This window comes from Vicugna pacos, chromosome 14 (genome assembly GCF_048564905.1).
Source record: "Vicugna pacos chromosome 14, VicPac4, whole genome shotgun sequence".
In the NCBI taxonomy this organism is placed as follows: domain Eukaryota; kingdom Metazoa; phylum Chordata; class Mammalia; order Artiodactyla; family Camelidae; genus Vicugna; species Vicugna pacos.
This window is the reverse complement of record NC_133000.1, coordinates 1,233,747-1,242,292: the sequence shown is the minus strand read 5'-3', so window position 1 is coordinate 1,242,292 and position 8,546 is coordinate 1,233,747. Positions and strand designations below refer to the sequence as shown.

General features: G+C 50.9%; 1 long non-coding RNA gene across 1 annotated transcript; it reads left to right on the top strand.

Annotated features, from left to right (window-relative positions):
- The first annotated feature begins 3,460 nt into the window (after nucleotides 1–3,460).
- LOC116283369 (uncharacterized) lies at nucleotides 3,461–7,119 on the top strand. Its single transcript, XR_004192979.2, has 2 exons — nucleotides 3,461–5,196; nucleotides 5,566–7,119. It is a non-coding gene; the product is annotated as an uncharacterized lncRNA (long non-coding RNA).
- The last annotated feature ends 1,427 nt before the right edge of the window (nucleotides 7,120–8,546 follow it).

The window sequence follows — 8,546 nt, the reverse complement described above, 5'->3', positions numbered from 1 at the left end:
GTGTTCTTTTACGAAGACAAATAATTGGATTCTGTCAGAAGCGTGGGGTTGAAATAACACTTTGACTTTGATAAGATGGAACACCTAGTACTCACTGATTTCTCAGCACCGAGTGTTTTCTGGGAGAGTCCACAAGTATCCACCAGAAACGTCCCTGACACACGAGGCCAGGACCCAGCCTGCACGCCCTGGAGGTCCTGTAAGGACCCGTTTGCTTCAAACACTTCAGGTTTTCTCATCTGCACCTTACATTTCATGAATTCTCGTGTGTTGTATTTCAGGGAGCTGTGCGTTAGTTGTCTTAAAAAATAATATGTAAATTTCAGGATTCTATCTAGAGACAGAACCAACTATAAAGATAAAAAATTACAGAGGTACGTTTTGCATTTTTACATGTGCTGTTTCAAAACTATTTTTAACGAAATTCTCTCATTCATTGACAACCTCACTAGTTTGTATTCTTAAAATCTAGTGTAATTAGGAGAACCTTGATCACAAGATAAGGGTCTCTTGAGATAGATGGGCTATGGGTAAATGTTTAAAATGGTACTAGAAATTAATTGGCATTAATTGTAAAATGGCATATTTTAAACATGGCAAAGAAAAATTATTTTTTAATATGCTTCTCAAATAAGACTACTGCAGATATTTAAACCATGGTCCACTCGGGATAAAGAGCTGATTCCAAGGTGGGGCAGGGGAGGTTCAAGATGAGCCTGGAACATCAGAGGTGAGGGGACGGCGATCTTGGAAGATGAGGGCCAGCCAGGAGTGGGGTGGGCGGGGCGTCCTGGCCAGGTCTGGGACAGCTCGAGCATCACAGTGACAGTGCAGGGAGGGATCGCAGCCTGCTGAATGAAGTGAGAGAGTTCATGAGCTTCCTCCGCAAATTGATTGATTGACTGACTATCTGACTGACTGATTGATGGATGGATGGAGTAAGAGGAACCTCTCCTTACCATTGTGAAGGGATAAGGCCTTGTAACATGTGAATGTGAATATGCTAACTTGGAAGGCTCTCTTGTAATTTAATGGTTGAGATTGACAAGTGGTGGTAAAAGCTTTTGTCCAGTTATTTTTTAAAAATCGCCAATTAGATAAAAAATTGTTCTAACTCATTATTTTATAAATAATTTTTATTTATCTTATTATAAAAACCAAACCAAGAGAAAAAATAGACAATGCTAAAAAAGTAAAAGTACAGGCCTGCCGCCCGCACCCTTTCTCTGTTAGCCACAGAAATGCCATCTGACTCTCTTTGCCTGTCTGCCTGGCTGATGTTGTGGGTGAAGATCAGGATATAAAAAGCAAGAAGTTAGGGGGTTTTCTGGTGTCTTCAGTCTCACCGTAACCGTTCCAGTCCCTCGCCTGGCACGGCTCTTGCTGCCCGCCGAGCCCTGTACCCCACCTCTGTGGGGCTGCTTCCCCTGTGCGCCACTCCCCCAGCCCGTGCACTCGCCGCCCCTCCTGACCATGGTGCTTTTTCCTTTCTTGTCCTGGTGAAATTCTGGGTGTCAGATCCCTGTCCACAGACCGGGTTTGTCTCTGCCAAACTTACATCAGAGCTGGAGCCATGCCTCAGTCATGTCTACATCCCAGCCTGGCAGGGTCAATCCCACATCCTGCAGATGCTTGTTGAATAAAAGGAGGAGGAGAAGGAGGTCAGATGGTTTGTGAGACCTGCCAGGTTGCAGGTGACGAAAAGCAAAGGGTCCTGCTGTCACAGGACCTAGAGTCTAAAGTGAAGATGACATTTTAAATATTCAATGCAAATTGAGACGAAAAAATGGAGCACTGCTGGGGAACGAAAGAGTAGCCTTTCTTAAGCCAGAGTGTTCAGGAGGGTGAGGGAGCAGCTTTCAGTTCTTCAGAGTCAAGAGATGTCCTACCGCAAAAAAAGTCTGAAAATGAATCATTCATTTTTTTGTCATTATCATGTAATGGCTGCAAAACAACCTGGTCCCATTTGAAAAGAATCTGGATCACCTTTGTATGAAATAAGCAATCTGGACTGGACGGTGTGTCTTCTCGGGAGGCGGGAACACCGACTCGGGAGCACTGCCCTTCCCAATGCCCAGGTCCTAAGGTGAGAACGCCACTTAACAAAGGGGCTCCACGTAACCAAGAGGAAGGGCACTAGTGCGGCCGGAGAGGTTTGTCTCAAGAGCTGACCCTGCACTTCCCTTAGAAACCATGCCAGCAAGAAGAGCATGGAGTGAAATAGTTAAAGGAGTTGAGAGAAAAAAGCCCACCAACCTAGAACTCTGTATCTGTCAATATTCCAACTCAAAAGCAAAGCAAACAAAAACTCAGGACTTTCTCAGAGGAATAAAAATTGAGGCAATTTGTCACTAGGATACCTGTTGCACAAAAAAAAATGTTACATTCTTCAGGAAGAAGGAAAATTATAAGCTCAGAAACTTGGCTCTACACGAACAAAAGGGGGGCTTCAGAGAAGGAATAAATGAAGGTAAAAGATAAAGTATTTTGTTTTTCCTGTTGGGGGGCAGGTAATTAGGCTTGCTTATTTATTTTTAGAGGCGGTGATGGGGATTGAACCCAGGACCCTGTGCATGTTAAGCATGTGCTCTACCGCTGGGCTACACCCTCCCCCCGTTTTTCCTTTTCTTAACTGATCTAACAGATAACAGTGTGTTCAGAATAAGCATAGCAACAACGTATTGGGCATCATAGCTTGTGGGCAAGTGAGGCGAAGGGCGGCCGCGCTGTGAGGAGAGGAGGGAGGGGTGCGGAATGCCCTGCTTTAACGGGCCTGCGCTGCTCCGCAGGTGCATCCCCCGTGTCGCTGGGAAGGACGAGAGTTGGCTGTAAACGTGCACTGCAAACTCCAGGGCGCCCACCAAAGAAATACGTGGCCGGCGAGGCTGCTTCCAAGGCTTCCCGCGGCAGGGTCCCGAGGCGCCGACTGCCCCGCCGCTGACTCCGCAGCCTCACCGTCTGTCCCCCTCCGTGCTTGGCCGTCCCAGCCATCCCGTTCTTCCCGCAGCCCCCAAGAGCTCACTCCGGCCTCAGGACGCTGGCGCCTGCTGCGTGCGCGCTGTGCTGTTGCGACCCGGGTCCTCCCTGGCCTCGCTCCTCCCGGCGGCTCCGCTCTCTGCTCGGTTACGCTGTCCGAGCGAGCGTCGGGGACCAGCCTCCATCCTTGCTCTGTTTTGTTTCTCTCCACGGGACCTGCTCTCCCGGAGTGCGTGTGTATGTATTTTTAATTTGGCTATTGTCTCCATCCTCCTAGAATTTCAGTCCTGCAAGAACAGAGAATTTCTCTATTCACCGCTGTGTTTTGGTACCTGATACAACACGTGACACGTGGTGGCTGCTCAGTAAATATTTTTGAATCATGAAGAGGTAAGAAGGAGCTATGGGCCAGTCGTGAGCGCATAGGAAGGACTTCCCAGACAGCGCGGCCCGCCCAGGAAGCGTCCTCCTTTCGAGACAGACGCACCCCTGCTGCAGGGCACCGGAGCCGGCTGCGATCGGCCCCTTGCTTTGGTTTTCTGTTCACCGAGCAGCCTTCAGACGATCTGGGTCCACACCGTCTGCTCACAGGAGAGGGGCTCTGGTCAGGCCAGACTCCCGGCCACGCGGCGACCCTGACGTGCCCCCCCCCCCCACGCAGCCGCCCTGAGACCGCTCTGCAGGAGGTCAGACAGGGGGGAGACGGTCAGCGGGCAGCTGGGACCGAGGAGGAACCACCAGCGCTCTCCCCACTGCCGTCTCTGCTTCTGCGTAGCGAGTCCGTCCTCCAAGGCGCGAGCGCCCGAGGAGGCCCGCGCCGCCCCCGGGAAGCCTGACTCGCCTGCGGACGTGCTCACCGCGCTCCAGCCCCCCTGACCCCCCGGGTGGGGTGGAGGGTGCGGGGTCCAGGCCCCCGCAGGCTGGAGGGCGGCCGGCGAGGCCGTTTACGGGGGGGTTCCGGGGGGGGAGGCTGCTACTCCCAGAAGAGTTTAAAGGGTAGAAGCTTCCTCCCCACAGGGAGAGGCTGGCGGCTCAGGCCAGCCCGGGGTCTCCGGGGCCAGCAGGGCGGACTGCCTCATCGCCAGAGGACCGGGGTCACAGCGACAGGTAGGTTTCAGGGGAACTTTCAAGAAGCTGGCCGCCGGGGGAAGAGGATGCTCCAGGGACTATGTCCTTAACGCTTTGTCAGCAACAGCTTTGACGGTGAGCAGTGAACTAGCAGCTCTGCGAAAGACTGCACTTTGATCTGCACGCTTTATTTTCTCCTCCTGTTACGAGAGCAGCTTAGCCTTCCATCGGGGGCGGAGGGGAGCCAGCAGGGGGGCGTGGGAAGCAGAGAGGAGCCAGCCAGGCCCTCTCTCTAGTCCGGGGCGGGCCTCTCTCGGCCCGCAGGCGTCCCACAGCCCGCCGTCCCTCTCCTCCGCCAGGTGAGCTGGGGACGACGAGCGCCCGGAACCCTCGTCTTAGCGACGCGGGCGGCGTTTCTCCAGCTGGCGTTTCTGCCGGCTTGGTACCAAAGAAAAGCAGGACCCGGACAGGCACGCGCACAGGGGGATCCGCGGAGCCGAGCTCGCGTCAATCTGCGACAGGGTTTCCACCCCAAAGCAGGGCTCCGGGCCTCGGAGAGCTGTGTCCTCTGTCCGCCACCGTGGCAGGTGTGTGCCGCTACCCTGTAACGGGTACGTGCATTTTAAGGAAATTTCCCTGATCTTCCCTGGGAAGTACCAGGCAAACAGCAGAATCAGTTTGATGCCAATAAGGACACACAGAAGCAGACGAGGCAGCTCGGGGCGAACGAGGAGTCAAGGTGTGCTTAGCGGAAACGGCACGTCCTCAAGAGCTGGGGGCAGACTGACACCAGTGTCCCCCCAGTGCCGCGGGACAGCTGCGACCGGAAGATGAGACGCAGGGAGAAAACCGCGCTGAGGAAAATAAGGAGACTTGCCTGTCACCTGCCGCAGCGCCGCGGCTCCTTGACGGCGCAAGAAGGCAACGCAGACGGTCCGCTAGATGGCGCTCCTGCCTTTCCAAACGGTTCTCTCCTGGGGCCCCCACTCCTGATCCTTAGCGGAGGCCGCGCGAACGCCCAGCAAAGTACGGAAGATTTCCAAAGTGACTTCCCGACTGACGGGCACGGGAGAGACGGTGGACTGACACGCCTGAGCTGCGTCCCGCCAGCTCTTAGAGGGGCGAGCACGGTGCTACCACAGCTCCCATCAGGTGCGGTTTGCGCTTGGCTACGTTCTGCGAGAACTCTGGACGCCGGTGACGGGCTGTAACGGGGTGGGGAGGCTGTAATGGGGGAGCTGTAACGGGGTTGGGGGGCTGTAACGGGGTGGGGGGCTGTAACGGGGGGGCTGTAACGGGGTGGGCTCCTCCTTCAGCACAAGCACCGTCAGATCCCTGTGCTCACCGGCTCCGCCCAGCACTGCTGGTGTGGTCTTCTGTGCGTGAGAGCTTTCCCTCCAAGAAGATGGAACGGGAGAAAACATTTTGCTTATAACATTTATATTACCTGGATTTACGTAAGACTTAGACATTCAATTCTGGGAGACAATGGTATTAATTAATAACTCCTTTATTTTGCAGAACGTCAGACATGCTCTCCCTAGTGATAGAATTTTACGACCCAGAGAGAATTAAAGGAATTTTCATTGCAGCATCATTTCAAATAAAAATTCTGAAGTGACTTGAGTGCCGAGCACAATGAAAGTGGATAAAGAAATGGTGCCAGAGGTTGTACAAGGGGCTCCAGGCGGCAGTTAACACGAGGATGCTCACATTAAGTCTCATGACCCCGCCGGTTGTGAGCCATTGTCTCCCTGCGCCAGCCCGTCCCTCCCTCACGCTCTGCTTGGTGACGCTGGGACGGGCGTGCCCTCCGCTGCTGTCCTGCCAACGTCCCAACAGCCACAGCCTGCACCCTGGCAGCACTTGGTACCACCGCCCGCTGGGCTCACAGTGGAAGCAAAACAGACCTAATCTTTCCTTTAAAAGTTCACAGTCTAGGGAAACGATCTTTGATTTAAAGATCGTACGTAGGAGAGGTACCTGAGCGTATGAGACAGGGACTTCACGTGGACAGGCCGACTACGAGACAGTTCCAAACGCTGAGCCCTCACGCACATACGCACACAGATAAACACACACCCAAACACGCGCACACGCAAGAGCTCGGCACGTGCGCCTCTCCCGTCTGGAACGGCACGTCCACTCCGCCGCCTCCGCCGGAAAAGTCGGTTCGCAATGCAAAGCGATCACAGAGAGATCACAGCAGTGGAGACGGCAGCGCTGTGTACCCGCTCTTTTCTGGCGGGGAGCCGGTCAGTGTTTCCAGGGGCAGCAGCCAAGCCCAGACTTCCCTGCAGCCTAAGTGCCGTCAGTAACACTCACCTGGGCTGATGAGTGAACTAGTGGTCAGGAAGCTTTCTGGGGACAGATCCCAGATGTGCACACACAGATCCCACCCAACCAGAAACTCGCAGTCGTCAGGGTCAGGGCTCTATCTGTGATCCCACTGTGACAGCTGCATCTCCGGACTCCCTTTTTGGCTGCATTTTATTAGTCAACAAACAGATCATCAGTCAACTACACAGCAAAGAAAAAGAAAGGCCGGCTCAGCCCAGTCCACTGATGGATGTTCAAATTAGTGGGAGAAACTTTACAGAGAAGCAGGCTCTCCGCATAGCCTCAGAGTACCTCCTCCAAATACTCACCCAGTACTGTGATGCTGGGAACAGATGTCCACAAATTCCTTGACATTCCTCCCTCCCGGAGGTAGAATTTAATTCACAGAGGAGAACTGAAGATGAGACAGAGCAACCGAGCTGCTCGTGGCGCTGAAGGAGCCTCCAGTCCTCGAACTTAGAGCAGAGGCTGGCTGAGGGCAGGGTGTGCTGGGAGTGAGTGAAGGAGGATGAAGACGCGGGAGGACTGCAGGCGGGGTGTCTGTGGGGCAGAGCAGGCCGGTGGCTGGCGGGGCACCGCAGGCCCAGGACTCACCGGAGACAGTGAGAAGGCAGCGGACGCAGGGATGGGGGGCCTCCAACCCACTCCTTCTCTCTTCTGATTCAGCACTGAAGGTCAAAGGCTGCCACTTTCCCCCACTCTCTTGATCCTAAAGCAAGATGCGGCCCTTCTGAAGTTCTCAGACGATATTTTTTCTTGTTCATAGAAATAGGGAAACACAATTTTATGTTTGTGTGTGTGTGTGTGTGTGTGTGTGTGTGTGTTTCAGCCTACCCCCCACAAGTTTAAAAGCCAGTGGTCAGATTCATTGCCACTGCTGAGAAAGCCAAGAGGAAGGCATGTCTTGCATTTTTTTTCATTGAAGTATATAGTTAGTTTACAATGTTGTGTTAATTTCTGGTGTACAGCATAGTATTTCAGTCACACATAAACATGCGTATCTTCCTTTTCATATTCTTTTCATTATAGTTACGACAAGATATTGAGTATAGTTCCCTGTGCTCTACAGTAGGACGTTGTTGTTTATCTATTTTGTATATAGTAGTTAGTATCTGCAAATCTCAAACTCCCAATTTATCCCTTCCCACCCCACTTTCCCCTTTGGTGACCGTAAGTTTGTTTTCTATGTCTGTGAGTCTTTTTCTGTTTTGTAAATAAGCTCATTTGTCTCTGTTTTAGATTCCACATATCAGTGATGTCTTGCATTTTTAATGATGACAATAATTACCACCTATCACTGGGCAGCAGGCATCATCCTCGTCTCAAAAATGGTCCTAAAAGTATGACATGTTTTTGTAGAACTGTGAGAAATAACCAAAGCTGCTAATATTTTGCTTCCAGTTTTCCCACATACACTTTTTGTTAAAAAAATAAAATGTAGTTTTACATAATACGGTAAATATTCTGTTTAAATGTATTGTGATTACTGCTCAAGATGGTTTTAACTTTCTCATCTCATATCTGTTCATCTGTTTCCAGTACTATTTTGTTCCTTTTTCCTTCTTCTTTTCTATCTTCTGTTAGACTAAAGTATTCTCTATTTTCTTCACTGCTACTTTGTTAAAAAGTTAGAGATGATATTTCTATTCTTTCAGTAAATACCCTTGTTCCAATGTATGTACCTAAATATCAATTTGTCTAACAATGTCTAAAGTTAATTCAGTATCTCCCTCCAGCTCGTGAGTAAAAGAACCTTAACATCTAGTTATCTCCAAGCACCCTCCACTCCCTCATCTGGTTATTTTGACCAGAATTTTTTCCTTTTACTCTTTTAAACACACGAGAAAGTTGTTCTAGGTTTTTCCATTAATTGCAATTACATTTACAAAGATATCTTACCAATTTCTGTGTTCACTACTGTTTATTCTTTGCAAACACCTTCCTTCTTTGTGATGGCTATTCTATGTGCTCAAATACAACTCCTAATAGTTCTTTCAGTGGGACTCTGTAGGTGGTAAACTTTCTTAGACTTCACGTCTGAAAATGTCTTTGCTTTGCCTTCACTCTTTTTAAAATTGTGGCAAAATAGATATAACATTTTCCCCTTTTAAGTGTACAGGTCAGTGGCGTTAAGTACATGCACATTGCTGTCCGGCTGTCAC